At 35.1% G+C, this 17,240-nt stretch overlaps 1 protein-coding gene across 1 annotated transcript in view; it reads left to right on the top strand.

Moving 5' to 3' along the window:
• The window catches only part of ZFHX3 (zinc finger homeobox 3), a 665,716-nt gene that overhangs the window by 219,690 nt on the left and 428,786 nt on the right, over window positions 1-17,240 (top strand). The window lies entirely within an intron of this gene.

Genomic DNA, 17,240 nt, shown 5'->3' with positions numbered 1-17,240 from the left:
AATACAGCCATTGCTGTCTATGAAATTGCAGCTGCAAGAGGCTATTTGTTCTGTTAGTGTTTCAGACATGGCAACTTTTAATTTTTTAAAAAAACTCTTATGCTTTTATGTGAAAGACATCTTTCACAGAAACACAAATTTGTTAGAAAAAATCTTTTAAGATGCTGCGTCAATAAATATCCTAAGGAAGTTTTCTAGGTTTTTGTATGTTTTTGTTTGAGCCTAAGCAGCATTACTTTACAGTATGACGTGGATATGATGATGGTGGTGAGAATACTTTGAACTTTCCTAAAGTGAGAATTTTAAAAGCTGAATGATAGGATTCAAGACTAGGAGTCCAGTGAAGTAGTTTGAGAGGTATCGTGAGTTTAGGAACTCGAGTGGAGGTAAGAGTGATATCCAATGGGGAATCAGGTGTTCAAGTTTTGTGGGGTGCGTCATATATTTGCATGGTTGATACAGAGTAGGAACTCTTGGGCGGTGATAGAGACACAACCTTCTTTTCCAGTTTTCTGTCTTAATCACCCAGTCTTTTCCCATGCACTTAATGACATATGGTTCCTGTGGGGAAAAATGAGATTATTTCAATTAAAGCATACATTCGAGGATCCAAAGTAACATTACCCTGATGAGCTAAACATTTGTATTTCCTAGCATTTGAGTTTGATACGTCTGTTTCATCCTGAAAAAGTAGTTTTGAAAGTTTATTTAAAGAATGTGTGCATAGGTAACTACATACATGTAAAATATACAGAATTATGTGTATATAGTATAAGAACACAGTGTAAAAAATGTGTCCAGGTAAGAGGGCACTGTGGCTGATAAAAGTATTTGTATATTCTGAAAGAGAAAGCTTGGAGTTACTTGGCTTGCTGCCTAGGCTTTTTCCTCTGAAAACATTAATGCTTCTTTTTAAAATATATGTTAAACTTACCTCCCAGGTACATCTATTTACACTTTGTTATAGACTTATGGTTACAATAGAAACTATATATTAATTAACTATTTTTAATCTAAATTTTCAAAATCCAATAAAATTATTTAAAACCATGAGAAATTATAATCCAGTGGTGTCAGTTAGTTTCAGGGTCTTTTCTCTAGTGGCCTTACTGCCCTACTGCTAAGTCTGTCTGTTCTCATTTTTCCTATGCAATATTTCAGATAATCGTGAAAGGGTATGAAAAACCTGCTATACTTTTCTCTTTCACAAAGCTTACCTGTGACAGAAAATCTAAAAAATTGGCTCTGATAGGACACCCATGTCAAACACATATCAAATGCAGTTGTTTTCTAAAAGGCAAAAAAACCCCAACACCATGATGAATAACATTTTGTTGGATGAAAACACCCCCCCCCCCCGAAATCTTGAAAGTCTCAAAGATGCAAAAGGGTTTCTGTATCATTTATGATTCATAAGTGGATCAGTGTTATTAAAATCCACAGGAGCCCTTTGTTCATTTAGTCAGTCAAAGAGCTGCCCATCAGTCACTGTTCTATGCAGGAGCATCCTTCTGCAGATTTCAACTGTTTTTTCAATAACTCCTTGGTGTAAAAAAAAATCAACTAATTATGCCAGTGAAGTACAAAGATTATTAACTCTAGAAGATTTTTGCATCTTAGTTTTATAGATGACCAGAAGTGATCTCTCAAGCACAGGAAGCAAGTTACAGTACCTTTCTGCATGGAGTCTTTGCATATGTATGTCTCCAAGCCTCTTATCATAATGATAATTTTGTTGTGTTTTTAAATTGCTAGTTGTCAGGATTTTTTACATTAATATTGAAAACAATTAATACTGGAAGGAAAATAATTTTTATATTGTGCTATTAGGTTTCTTAGGAGAAAATAGTGTCTGAAGAAATTGAAAGCACTTTCATAAATCTTGCCTCGTTTATTTTAAATTTTTTTTAGTATTTTCACATTGTGTTTCTGTTCTCTAAAAATGTGTACTTTCTTACAGCTTTGCTGTTCTGCTATGCTCATGCAAGCAACCTTTTAAGTGGTTAGAAAAAAAAGATTATAAGAAGGGGACAGCGTATAGATGGCTTTTAAAGCTGGTGTCTAATTTGTGTGTTTTCATGATAGTCAGTATTGCCCTTTTCTTAGTTTCCCAATAGTGTTACCTTCATTCAATATCTGGGACTTCAGAACTGCCTGACTGATACACCTAGTTGAATTTCCCATCTTCTGTGCTATCCTGTCAGAGCAGGAGTGGAAAACTCAATGAAGTGATGAACGAAAACCTAAATCCACCGATGTTGGATCGTACTCTCATATCACCAATGTTTTTTATGCCCTCCTTTCTGCAGGTCTCCCAAACCAGGATCCCAGCCTGTGCTTCTGGTATTTCATTCTTTTCCATCACACACAGCTGAATTCCCTGCTGCAGTGCCTGCATGTGCAAGCCTGTGCTCTTGCTCTCCAGCAATCTGTGTTGTTCAGGTCTGCTTCTTTGCTGAGGATCAGGTTCAGAAACTTCTGTAGGCACTGTGGAACAGCCCACTGCTGTTAGGTAGTGTTGTCGCTGTGTCAGCAGGAGTGGGTTGTTCAGAGCTGCCGACCGCCTGCTTCCTGGCGAATACCACCGCTGTAGCTGGTCGGGGTACCTGTTTGCCAGGAATCAGCTTTTACAAACTGCAGTTACTGTACACTCGGTTGTGGTCATAGAACTGCCATTTGGCTGGGACACAGCAGTCAGTTTCTGACACCTGATTCTTGGTGAGTACTTCTTTGCAGTGTCTGCTTATCTCAGAGTAAGCAGTCACAGAGAAGTGGCCACTGCACATAGCTTAGTAACAGGGGGGAGCGAGAGCTGGTCTGCTCAGTATTCCTGGTATCTTCAGTCTCTCAGGCTCCTGCCCTTCTTCCTCTGTTGCAGTAGTTTACAACTCTTTGATTCTTATAATGCTCTTCTCCTCACACCTGTCTTTTCCCAAACTCCTTTTGTCATCACCTCAAAAAGTTCTTGAATCCAGAGCCCCTGTAGGTAGCCCCTTGAGTGAGCAGCCAGGGTGGGTGGTTGTAAACTGCTGTAGTCATCTTTCAGCTTCTGAGTAAAGCTGGCAATGTTTATGCAGGGGGGAAACCAGAGCATCAGACAGAACATTTTTGTTCTCCTCTTGTTCTCTTTTCTTCAAGTTGTCTTGGGTCAAATTACTGAATTTCTTTGTATCTTGGTCTTACTCCTTGTTTTGAAATCTGTAGAGGGCAATTATTCTTTTTTAAAGTATTGATTATTGTTTCAAGTATTTGTTAACATGCGAAAATGTGGTTTGTTCTTATGAGGAAACTGTTCTTCATTCCAGATTATAATTGTCTTTTGGCCTTCAAAGTTGAAAATGAAGGTGTTGCCTTTATGTTGATTTAGTATAGAAAACATTTTTTATGTCTTATTACAAATATTAATTAGACTTTGCTTTACCGGAAATGGGTGATTTTAGAATGCATATACTGCAGAAAAAAGAAATAAGGCGTAAAGTGATAGTTGCAGGGCAATTATATAGTAGACTGTGATAAAATAAGGAGCAATAGCATGAGTAAAACAGATAATCAACCTTTTTTTTTACTAAAATTGTTTGACGTAAAAAAAGGTCTGCTTAGTTACTGCAAAGCATTTAATACTGAATCAATGGTTTTGACCAAAATTGGGTGTGGATATTAGTCTCTGTAAACCCAATAGAAATAGCATTAGAAATTGTGATTTAAATTTCTAGCATGAAAAAAAAATGCTTATAAAGGAAAAAGTTTTTATTCTCTGTGATAGCCAATAGATTGCTTCATCTTACTGTCATTTAGCTGAGCTTCAGAGCTGCTTATGGGAAAACCCAAATCCTTACATTTGTTTTAAATGAAATGGAAGAATAAAAGTAGTCTGCTACTTAATTTCTGCTTTATTTAAAAATGGCAAAATTTTGGAAATTAAAAATATTTATTGGCGAAACCATCTGGACTGATGAATTCAAGGGCTTGAGTGTTGGAAAATCAGGTAGTGTGTTGCAAGTCGAAGGTAGAAATGCTATCTGGAAATTGCATTCTAAGCAGAAGGGAAGAACTTGCAGGAATGGGCTGTCAACCTACTTGCAAAAGAAACTGTCCCCCAAAAAACCGCTGCATGCACACTGTTCTGCCCACCCCCCTTCGCCAAGACAGATTAATGGGAAGTTAATACATAATGGAAAACAAGTTACAACTTGTAGTAATCAAGTGGAACAAAATCATTGTTACAAAAAAAAAAAGTAGTCAAAGGTTCCATAGTCTCATAACCGAGAAGACAAGAACTAGCAGAGTGTTAGGATGGGCTTAAGGATAGCTCAGGCTTGTTCGAAACTTCTTCAGTACTAAAAGGGTTAATGTGCTTTCAGTTAGGGAGATGGTAGTGTCCATCCAAAAAATTTGAAAGGACTGCCACGTAGAACTCTATGTTCTGTATTACAGACTGATTTTCTTTCATATAAGAAGAATACTGTGGCAACGTGAAGGAGAGAATTAAAGACAGGAAACTTCAGGGAAAAAGGAATAAAATGAACATGCCAAAGATTGACTGTTCCAGAAACATTTAGTTTCTTCCTCTAATACTAAAAAATATTATTAGTAAAAAGTGCTGGAGGCCTGTCCTTTCTTGAGTCCTGTAGAGCGACTGATACAATGACACCATGGAAAATATTTTTTGCAAAAGTAGAAGATTGTTTGTAAGAAGTGTAGTGCAAATAAAAGAGTTTTTGTGTGCTGAAAATGAATTTATCAGGCTGGATGGAAGTTACTTGTTCCTCCAAGATCAACCTTTTTTTATACTTATTACTTGTAACTCTTCTAGAAAAACCACACATGGGTTACTGAAATTGGGCTGAAGACTCAGTGCTGAGAGATGCTGTTAATAGAGTGAAAGTTTGGAACATTAAATACGAAGAACTGGATGACTTTGAAGAAGTAATGAAAATAAGGTGAAATCTAATAGATTCTAGTAAGAATAGCTTTTGCTGTTAGCCGAAAGTATAGCATTTGCTAGGGATGAGGGGGTGTTAGCTGACAACTGTATGACTGTGCCACCAACATGATGTGTTAGTGAAAAAGCCAAGTGCAACCCTAGGACACATGAAGGAAAAAGTAATTCCAGAGAGGTTAGCAAAATACTAGTGCCATTGTAATAGCAACTGGCAAGAGCTCATCTATTTACAGAGGAAAAAATGTGGCAATGTGAAATCAGGACTATCTTTTAGTTGGAGAATAGTGCACAGGGGATCTCTATATCTAATCATTACTCAGGGCTGTAACAATTAACATTGAGTCAAGACTTTGTTTTTCTTTAACAAGGAAAGTACAGTAGGTCATTTCTCCTAATGATGCTCTCTGAAAGTGTTCGATATAAATGATTTGATAATCTGACAAATAGGAAGAATAACATGAAGTGTAAGATTAGTTTTATTTTTTTTCTAATGAAATGTGTTAGAGATACTATGACACTGGTAGCAGGTAGATGAAGAAAACAGTTCTTGAACTCTTTACTGAATTGATATACTAATCAGAATGACTTTTCCAGAAAAGAAAGAAGAGTCTCATTTTGCTTGGACTCTATCTTTCCTATTTTCCTTTTTCAGAAATAGAAGATTAGGAGGTGTCTGCACCAATGTGATAAAATGTTCCCGCGAAATTGTATTGTATTTTCGCCTTGAGTTGCTGGCGAAATGAAGTTGTTCACTTTCAGTGCTGCTTTGTTTTTGACCCCTTTTTGTGAATTCTCTGAGGAAAGAAACATATTCCCATCTTTTATAGTAATCAAATTTATCTGGCATCTCTCAGCCTCTTGCATTACTTATGCTACAGTTGGCCAGCCTTGGGAAGGCTTTAGCGGGTTTATTTATTTATTGTTCTAAAGTGAAGGTTTTTGACTTGAGGTCCCCATATGATCCTAGGGGATTTTAAGAGAAAAACTGAAAGTGCTTTTTGCCATTATTTTGATATAGTTATTTTCTGTGAAACTATTTAAAAAAAACCCACACCACCCAAAATCTAAATAAAAACCCCATGTGGCCAAAATCCCAAAGAAACATTCAGCTATTGAGAGCAAGAAGAAAAAAACTTCATTATCTTAAGTTGTGTTGGAAATGTTCTCATTTCATTGTGAGAAGGTCAGTGAAGCTGATGTCATTGCATTTGGTTTCAGTGTGAATTTCAGTTTCGTAATTGTCTGTATGTGCTAATGAAATTTCTTAAACATGTCTAACAGCTTTTAATGTCCCTGTGTTTAGTAAATTGCATCACAACCTGTAAATATTAGCTATCTGGGGCTAGTTGCTGTGAGACTAGAAACACCCTTAAATCTTACTGAAGGCAGAGGATCTGGGCAGTTACATTCCAGTGGAACCAGGCAGCTTTTGTAGTTCATGTATTCAGTGTTTTGCTCTATAAAGCGTTGTAAAAAATAGCACTTGCGTGTTCGTGAAACATAGATGAAAATTCAGCATAAACAAAACTGGCCCCTGTCCCGTTGGTTGATGGCATTTGTGGGAAGCAAAGTGCAGTTGTGTAAGAATGATATACAGTGAGGCATATATAGTAAATATATGTATGTTAGATGTATAATCAGCAAGCAGTCTTTTCTCTCTCCCCTTCTCAATCAAATGGGACATGATGCAAACCGTCCTGGAACAAATGACTTAACAAAATTTCAAGTTTCTTACAGGCACAGAGTTTACAGCTGGCTATTATTTTGTTAATATGTTTTGCTTTTTGAAATGTCTTTAAAAACAAGCAAACAAATACATTTCTAGCTGAGTTTATTTTCAGTAAGTGAAGTAAGTTTGAACATCAAGATTTGAATGTATAAAACAGAAACACTGAAGGTGCCCCGTGGCATACAGCAGAGATTAAGTGAAAGCAAAGCACTAATAGAGAAATGGGTAGTTTTTTTGTTTAAAGGTAAAACAGTGGTTTTTGCAGTGGTGCACTTGCAGCTTGAGTCTGCTGAAAACAGCCAGTGGGGAAAGAAGCAGAAAGGAATTGACAGTGTTACAGCGGGAAAAACTGTGTACTGAAAAAAACTCGGGGTTTTTGGCTGCTGCTTGCCATAGAGGTTCCATAGAAGGTATGAGATATGCTGCAGTTGGATATTTTAATTAGTCCTGAAAAGTGTAGTTTGTTCAGTAATTTAATGTTATTGTAAATATTATTTATAGACATAAATAAACATGCATCCCATTTCAAATATTTTGCCTCTTTTCCAAAGGAGTTTCCTAAGGTACTGCTTTTGCACATTGTACAATAAACAGGACATTTTCACTCATCACAACGTTGGTCTTAATGTTCACTGAATTTAAAAACAAACACAGCTTTTATAAGAAGTCTCAAATGTTTAACTCATCTTTGGAATATTTTTGAAGATGTACCCCACAGTATTGACTGTTAGAATCTTGGCCAAAAAAGGGAGCAGCCTCTATTATAAAACACAAGGATCACACAGGAAACATGTTGCAATAGTATTAAGTTGAAATGGAAATTGAAGACAAGAAACTCAAATTTAAGACAGACTGTCAATCAGAAAATCAGCCTGAAGAGTATCAGTAGAGATCTGAGAGTAGTGCATTAATATTAGTCTTCTGCCTCAGCTCAGTGTAGTATCACCTTAATTTTTTTGTGGTTTAGAATAGATTCTCCAGGCTATTCTTTAAACTAGGTTTAGACAGGGAAATTAGCAAAAGGCAAAGAAAAGCAAAGAAAGGTAGTGCTACATAAAAATAAGATTTTTGCTGAAAATGCTTTGTCTTTTTTTGAAAAACCATTTCTTTTAGTAGAATGCCTATTGACCACATTCAACTTTGTCACAGCTTCTTTTGTAACTTCTGTTTCTATTGCTGTTTGTTCATCAATTTATTTCTATATTTGAAAAAATGAAACGCTGATTATAAGGGAAATAAAGCTGTACTGGGGTATCATCAATTATTTTGCTTTCAAATACGATTTATTTGACTAACAACCTTAAAAGCTTTGACTGATTTAATTTTATTTTATGCTTATGAAATCCACAGAAGGCTGACCTAGCCATCTTCCTTATCTTCTACTCTGTAAGTCCCAAATGGTATTCCCCCTCTGATTCTTTGATATTATGAAATTTTTCTTAGAGGAGTAAACAATGATAGTAAGAAAATGTTCATATTACATTTTAGATGTACATACCAGTGTAGAGGGATTTTTATTGCAGGAGAAAAATCAAATCCTTGTCACCTAAACTGCTAATTATGTTTGATAAATGTATGGTATATATTTAATGCAAAGAGAATTTAGGAAATAATACACCTTGTGTAATTACAGCGACCGAGCTACTTCCATCAATCTAATTTTTCTGATTCAGGTTCATTTGCATTGCATTATTTTTATTAAATGAGCTTTCAGTGGAAGCCCTGCTCTCTGTCAAGAAGAAGAATCAAATACTGAAATATTTCAACGTGCATAAATCCAGTTTGCACATCACATGCATCATGCATGGCTGCTCCATCGCAATAGGAATGCATACACATTCATAACAGACATGCAACCATGCACAAACACGGCCATTTCACACAGGTATTAAACATAGCAGCTGAAAAAATGTGCCTGTACATAGTAAATATATGTAACTTCCCATTATCTTTGGTTGTCTATACACGTACGCATGGTTGATTGGAATCACAACAGTTTTCTAATGCTGTCCTCAGTGCGGTGGAAGAATTTGGTGCAGTGGAGTAGGTCCTGAAACCCCCTCCCATTGGGAAGTTGGTTATAGTTCCTGAACGGTACATTCTAAGGAAAACTGGGCTTCTTCTTGTAACACTAGTCTGGTATGGTCTTGGTTCTCCTAACCTGATTGTATACTCTTGTTCTTCTAATGTTTTCCAAGTAGTAATCAAATCATGTTCTGAGCCATTTTAGTGGAATTGTACTGGTTACTGTGTGTTAATAGAATAATTTGCCTATTCAACAGAGTAGGCTATTCCCTCTCTCTTATAAAGTGAAATGAATGTGTGATTGGGACAGGTGAGAAGAGAGAGAAAAGGGACTCTGTTACAGGCGTGCATAAGTTTCTGTATCAGAAATGGAATTTTGTGCATTTCTACCTGTTAATGCAACTTGCCCAACTCCACCCAGTATGTTACTGTTCTGACAGTTTTACTCTAAACAAGATCTGATCATTCTACTCCCCCCCTTCCCTTTTGACACAAAACTGCTGCTGATCCAAAACAAGATACTTGTGATCTTAATTAGTATCCCAGAAATGGAGTAACTGTGTAAAGATAACTATCATATCTTTCTCTTTCTGTTCTTTATATTTTTGCACATTTTCTGCCTTCTTCATCTCTGCAGTACTTTTGTGCTGTCACTGTTTTTTCACCATAATGCAGTGCTGGAAATCTCCTATCTGATATTTAGTAGAAAATAGCCTCTCTTCCCTAATCCTCATTTCCCCCCAACAATTTCCAAGCTTCAAATTAAAAAAAAAAAAAAATTAAAAAAATTTGGAAACACATTTCTGGAGACAATACTGCTAACTCTTATGGTGTATGTCATCATAATTATTACTGAAGATGAATATAAATTTAGGTTAGTGTACATAGGGTTTTATTTAATAATTTTCTTATTGTTACCTGCTATGGTTAATTTTCCATTTGTTGCTCTAGAATGGACTTGCTCTTAAAAATAGAACATCGATATTACATTAATAATTTAATGGGCGAGAGTTGAAATAATTCAGATAGAACAAACAACATATTTTCGAATATGAATCCTTTTATGTAGTATCCAGAATTGTTCTCTGCTGTCAGTGTATGTGGAGGTGTTGAGACACACTAAAGAGTCACGCAGCGTTGGAGGTTGTTTTCAGGCACCTGCCTTTTGTGTTTCATATACGTGTGAATTTAGGATCACTTCTACATATTTGCAACCATAATATTTATAAGAAGTTGATTTGTTAATTACATTTGGAAATGTTTTTTATAAATAAATGCAGTGTGTTTGTAAATGTCTGTAAGAGAAGCTTACATTTGCAAATTGCCCTTGATAAGGCATTTGTGAATAGTGGTGAGTAGGCATGGAGAGTTACTGGAGAAGGGTGAGGTTATCTCATAGCAATTGTCTTCTCACAGCCATTCTTTTATCTCTGGCGTCTCCCTTCCACAGTTCAGGAGCATATAAACTTTGGAAACAGGAGAAAATAGGGCCTTTGTTATAGTTGTAGCACATGCAGAGAGAAGGAATACTGGAAGAGGGAAAGTAAATGAATGTTTGGGCTGTTCAGAGACCTGCTTCGTGGTAATCGTTAATACCATGTTCTGCATGTTATTTGTTGTTCAACTTTAGTTTGTTCTCCTAAAGGCAGAAACTTCTAAACCACCGATTCTTCAAATGCCACCTAGTTGTCTTTGTTTTGTAGTAAATTTTGTTGATGGCCAACTTCTCAAAAAGAACACATAATAAAATGGCCACTGATAGGAGAAGCAAAGAATGTAAGGTGGTTCAATTTGCCATCACAAAGTTTTGTTGCATAGTACAGGTATTTGACTGGGACAGAGAAACAAATGTGGAACAAGAAACAAAACCACGAACAGTAAAAAGAACTCAGTAGAGAGGAAGAACACAAAGCAGCAGTATTTGGGAAATGAGTGTCCAGTGAAGACAAAGCTGGAGGCCAGTGAAAAAAAAACCAAAGCAACCCTTTGAAAGAGGGGAGGATGTTTGAAACCCTAACATTTGTCAAGATGCTCAGGAAACCTTTCAATATTCCTGCGTTTAAACAAAATTAAAAGAAGGTACTAGTACTGTATGTCAGCTGGAAGACCAACAGTAAGCTGATGACTTGTGGCATTCCTACAGTGGAATGCAAGTCTAAGATGAAAGGCAGAGAGACTGTGTAGGGGAAGGCTGGGGGTAAAGGCTCTGTTGCTCTCCTTCAAAATAAATCAGTTCATCTTTGTATCTGGAAATAACATTTTCTGAAGGTTGCACTCAGTTACGTGTACCATATCAGTGTAATAGGTTAACATCCTACTTTACCCTGAATCAAAGAAATGTTGATCATATAGCAAATCTATGACTTTCCTTTGTCTAGGAATCAGTGTTGCTTCTCTCAGTTACTTTAGATGGGACTCTCCAAAAGCAGAAATCTTGGTACTGCAGGTTATGCTATAGTATTTCTAAAAACACACTCAGCAGTCTTAAGCACTATGGTGTTAATGGCTGCTGAAGGATTGGACAGCATTGGAGAAATTTTTATGAAGCAGCTGTCATCTGTCCTTTGGAAACACATAAGAATAAAATTTGGAGTTTGGATTTGCTGGTTGACTCCTTGTTACTGTCCAAGCAGCTCTATAAGTAAAATAAAGCAAATCTTGTAAGTTCTTACTACTGTCCCGTTAAACACTCTTCTCACACATGACCCTTTTGCAACATAGTGCAACAGACAAAAGTAAAACAGTTTATTTTTTTCAGAATAGTGCTACTGAGTTACAGATTAGTTAAAGTTTTGAGAGTTTCCTTTAAAAGGACAATTACTGCAGCTTTGATTACTTCAAAATAAGTGGAGGATATTCCACATAACTTCATTTAGTGTAATGATTAATGCTAATAGATAAAGACTTTTTTCCCCCCTTAAAATAACTGCAATTCATTAAGTCCAATTCGTTGGCAAGAAAGCTGTAAACTGATTGTAAACTGTGAAGTCTTGAGACTAGTTAAAAATAATTCATCATGTGTACCAAGTGCATTAATTCTGTGGAAAACAAAAAAGAGTAAATCATTTCCATTAGTTTAATGGATATAATGAGATAATGGCACAGTTTCTCTGGTGTGTAATAATTACATGTTTTATTCGAAGAATAAAATACTAGGATACTGTAAAGAACTACATATGGTTACTACTAGTGTAAACCATCATGTTTATTAAAGTAAAAGTTTTTCTCAGATCTAAGTAGTCACTGGTAATTGTTAAAACTCTTGCATGAGACATCTGATTTTTTTCATTATTTTTTTTAAGCTTAAACCAATAATTAGCAGTGGAAGATAAAAAGTGGAAAATAATTGGCTTATCCTGATCAGATGGCCTATAATAACTTGAACTTTTCAGGTTTCTTAGTAGCATGCAACAACTTTGCTAACATGCATATTTGGTCATAAAATTACTATAGTTCAACTTGGCAACCTAATACATTGACTCAGTGATAATTAGAGTGCAAGTATTTCAGTTCCCTAGTACATCAAACGAAAAAACAGCAGTCTGCTATCTTGTCTTTGGCAGTGGGCTACCCCAGATACTTCACAAGAACATGTAAGAAACTCTATAAAGTGCAACTAATGGATTATTTCATTGATTATAGATTTTAAGGCCAGAAGGGAGTGTTAAATCATCTAATCTGACATCCTGTATAACACATGCAGCTAAAATTAGCCTAGTTAATTCTGTATTAAGCCTATAAACTTGTGTTTAAATAGAGTATATATTGTGCTGTTTCAACTTGTCTTGATATTTCAAGGCAGGAATAATCTGTCATTTCCTTACTATTCAGTCAAACATTAAAATGTATACCCTTTTGTCTGAATTTCCTCAGCTTCAGCTTCTGGATGTTGGTCCTTGTTCTGGATTTTTTGATGAGATAGAGCCTTTTACTGTCCACTACTTTATGTGGAGGTATATTTATACCTTTGTATTTTCTTTTTGAGAAGTTAAATGTGGTTTGGCTCTTACTTATTTCAGTATAAGGTTTTTTTTCTTCAGTTTTTCAATAGGCTTTTGATGCTGGAAACCAGAATTGCATGCAGTATTCTTGTATAGGTCTCATCAACACTATATACAGACATGAAATCTCCTTCCTATTCAGTTTTCCAGCAAATAACATTAGGGTTTTTTTACCTGTACATTACACAGAGATCTTCTGAATTGTTTTGTCTTTATAATTCTGAAATACTCTGTCTTTTTATTCCTAGATGTATTTATTCTGTATTGGAATATTTAAAAATCTGCAATATTTGAACTGGTCCTGTTAGAGGACAGTAGTAGTTCATACAATGCTGAGTATGATGGTTGCCTCCTTACAGCTTTTACCATTCCCCCAGCTTTTGTGTCACACACAAGTTTTATCAGCAGTCCTTCACAAACACTGGAAAGCTGATCCTTATTGGCTCCCAACCAAATATACCCAGATGGTGATAACTCAGACCAATATTTTTTTAGACTTGTCAATCAGCTAGTTCTGGATAGATTCTACCCATGGTTTATTGGTAGATTATTGCGCAAATTCATTAATTTGCATTTTTATCAAACTAAAAAAGAAGATAGAACTTTTATCTTTCCCATGGCTGTCAACCAAACTTGTTATCTCATAAAAAATAAAATCTGTGTGGTTGTTGTCTCTCAAGAACTTGGAATTTTGCTGATCCTCTCTGTATTGTTGTACCATGATGAAAGAAATTATCTCCATTAATTCTTTGATGGCTTTAAGTTTACCATTAAAGCATATTTAGATCTAAACTAATTCTTCTGTTTTCCTTTCTGACAGTTGTCAGATTTTCAAAAAGATGTAGTATCAGTTGTGTGAGAGAGAACTTTACTATTTCAGTGGCTCTGAAGTCATGCAATAAAACGTAAAAAGGGAATGTTTTTGCTGCCCAAAGCATCCAATTCCATATGCTTTTGAGAAACAGTATAAATTAGTGACCTGTTGTGAAATTCTCTGGTTAGATTGAATTTTAAAATACATGATAGGGAAAGCTGACTTGTGTATTTGAAAAGGTGTCCAGTACAGCATGATCATATATGCTTCTATTCTTTTTATGAAAACAAAATAGTAAATATCCTTGTGTTATTGTTTTGGCAAACACTTACACCGAAGCTATCTATTCTCTTATAATTATTTAATAACATCTGCCAGATTACTTAGTATCTTTGATTCTGTTGCAAAGTTGAATAGCTGTTTAACAGTGGAAAATGTTTTGTAACGTTAGAAAAAACACTTTGTAAGGGAAGAAAACGCCGTAAGCTTTTTAGATGACCTCCAGGGAAAGCAGGAGGAAAAATAAGTTACTTTCTCAAGTTTTGGATGTACATTTAAAATATAATCTGGCAATTTTACTGAATTAGTTGAATTTTATTTTCAACCAATTCAATTTTATTGAACTACTTGAAGTTTTAAACTATGTGTTATTTCTGCTATTTACAACAGGAGATGGAAGTTTGAATTGTGTGCTACTAAGCTTTTACTTAAATTAGTTTATTGAGCAATTAACAAGTGTGTTAGGTGATTTAACAAATGGATTAATCACTGTTATCTGCTGGTATAGAGTCTAGAAGGCTAAACTCACCTCTATAATTTGTGCTGGTGTACATTGCTAATGTGTATGTCTCTTATTAAATAACTTCTTTGATCAACTCTTTTATAAAATAATTTAATATTGGAATTTTGAGAAAGTATTTTTTAATAGATTATCCTGTTGAATTGGAGTAGAAATTCTGTATTTGGCAAAAATTGCAGCCTATTTCAGTCACATTTTTCAGGTTGATCAACTGTAGTTTTTACCCAGTCAATCACTAAGAAAATAGTGTTATTTATAACCTTGAATATATTATGCTTTAAAAAAAATTCAGTAATTCATATAAATGAAAATTCTAAATGCTATGAAAGTGCATCTCTGTGACTGTAATTGATAATGCCTTATAAATTTAGAGTCTTTATAACAGTTTTCTTATCTGACATAACGGTTTAACAGCTGTATACTAGCGAACTTTATTTTATATATAAAAAAAAATTAACTGAAAATCCCTCTGAACTGTGGTGTTGGCTTTGGTACAGGGCATGAAATAATTTTTCCATCTTACCCCACCGTTCTCCGAAGGTCAGACTTTAAATTGGGCTGTTACTGTCTTGCTGCAGAGTTTCCAAGCTACGTTAATTTTTGGTCTGCCATTGATGGATGGAGCAGTTTGAATTCTGACATGCAGCAGCCTGACTGGAATGACCTGCAGAGGCAGATGTCAGCCTGTTATTTCATGCCCGTTTGTCAGAAAGAAAAAACAGCCTTTTTTTTTTTTTTTTTTTAAGCAGTTCTTTTTTTTATACATACAGAGAGCACTTGTAGGTGGATGTGCTCTTTGATATACATACATACATAGAGTCCTATTAAAAAAATCATATATATTTATCATTTCTGGAAAACCTGGTTAGGTCTCTTTGGAATTTGTCAGTGACCGATATCAAGAATGTGCATGTTCTTGTGTTTTCTGTACTGCAAACAAGTGTACAAGAATAATATTGAGAATTTATACTATTTCATAAAAAGGTATTTTACCCACAGATAATCTGAGAAAATAACCTTGTTCTTTTGTAGAGCAAAAAAAGGTGGTATCTGTCAACTTACAGTTGCAAAAGAATTTCCTTTGTGATCCTATTTTTGCAGATTCATAGTATATCAGAAATATTTCATGCTCATTGTCCTAGCATTTTTATCTGAGGATGAAACGTACCCTTATTGGGTGCACCAGAATACTCCTATGTTGGAGCAAAACTTTGATCCAAAAATGAACATGGGGAGGGATTTTTTTCATTAAAATATAGAAATTAATTTAAAGGACTGATGCAGGCAGAAAGGACTGAACTTTTACACTTGAGACATGGCTTGTGCAGAGTCCTGAGTGAGAAGTAATTTATTTGGTTGATATGGATGAAAAAATGGAAATACTTAAATTAAAGAATTGAAAATCACTTTAACGTTCAGGGTACCATCTGAGCAGATTTTAGCGAAGCCTTAGAGTGACTGTCCTGCCTTTTTTGCCTCCACAATAGACACTGGCTGGTTCTGATCAGAATGAGCAGTGAGTTAGCAGGGTCAGAAGCACTGTCCTTTAGGCTTTGCTACTGACATCATAAAACTGAAAGAAATGGAGTGAATGAATTCTGGGGTGATTCTGTGATCGTAATGGACTGAATAGAAGTTTTACCATTGATTTTTATAGGATCAAAATTTTATCTTGTGATCTTTTCTTTATTTGATCATTCCCTAATTAAAACTACTTTCCTTAATAAACTCTAAATTCTTAATTTTAATTTTGATACTAATTATTTGTTTCTAAAATTCACAGATTGTATAGAAAACACATCTAGCTAGAAAAAAAGAAACATAACTCACTTTCATGGTCTAGTTGGAATCACGTAAGGGTTAACACATTAATCATAAAGGTACGAAACAGTTGTGCAAATTTGCAGATAATAAAAAAATTCATATTGTATAAGTAATGATGGGTGCAGGTCCCTTTTAATGACAAACCCAAGTAATTTTTAAGGTTACCTTTTATCATTAATGTATGTTTTAATATTGGATAATGTGAAGTCATGCCTTTGTTTAAATAAATAAACAAAATAAAACCCCTAAGTTGTGATTGAGATGTAGGACTATAGCCAGGAAAGCATCAAAAAAAGCATCTGAAAAAGTCTTAGTGATTAGGGTAGATTAATAGTTGAACAGGCGAATCCAGTCTTACGCTTTAGCCAGGGGAGCAAATGTAATCCATGGTTATATAATATAAAAAGGCTAACATCCAGGAAAACAGGAAAGTAGGAAAAGAGAGAGTCTTATCTGTGTATAATATAAATAAATACAAGATGTACATTTTTAGCAGCATGTGTAGTCATCTGTTAAAATAGTGTAGCTAGAGATCTTGTGGGTCCCCTGTCACTGACTGCCTTGAATTTAAAGTCTGGATATTTTTAAGGCTTTTTCCCCTGTAAGTGTAATAGCTAAAGTAGAAATATGGGCTTGGTGCAGAGGTTGTTACATGAGTTTCTTTGTCCAAAATTATGTGGAAGACAATATTATAATAGCAGTCTTTTATTTCTTGTGTCTTTCAAAATGGAAGCAGTAAATATGGAAAGCTCTGCTGGTGAAGCACTGGGTAGTGCAGATAGGAAGCCCCAAAATAATAAAAAAAGAGCAAATTTCTAGGAATGTTAATGTAGTTGTGCTTCCTAATAAGTGCACAGTATATCTCTTAGCAAATAATATATAGTTGCTTGTTGTAAAATTGGTGCTGAAAAATATACAGGATGACTTATTTTAAAAAAAAAAAAAAAAAAAAAGGTACTGATTTGATTGTTCCTGTGCCTGATAGGAGAAACCTTCTCCCTCATGTCCGTGTACTTCAGGAGTCTTCTAAGATCTCATTCAGAGTGTGGAGTCAATAGCCTCTCCTACCAAATGTAGTGCTATTTTACTTGGGCATTTTATCACTA

This window comes from Buteo buteo, chromosome 11 (assembly GCF_964188355.1).
Source record: "Buteo buteo chromosome 11, bButBut1.hap1.1, whole genome shotgun sequence".
In the NCBI taxonomy this organism is placed as follows: Eukaryota; Metazoa; Chordata; class Aves; order Accipitriformes; family Accipitridae; genus Buteo; species Buteo buteo.
The sequence above is the reverse complement of the archived record's forward strand: the minus strand, read 5'-3'. Positions and strand labels throughout refer to the sequence as shown.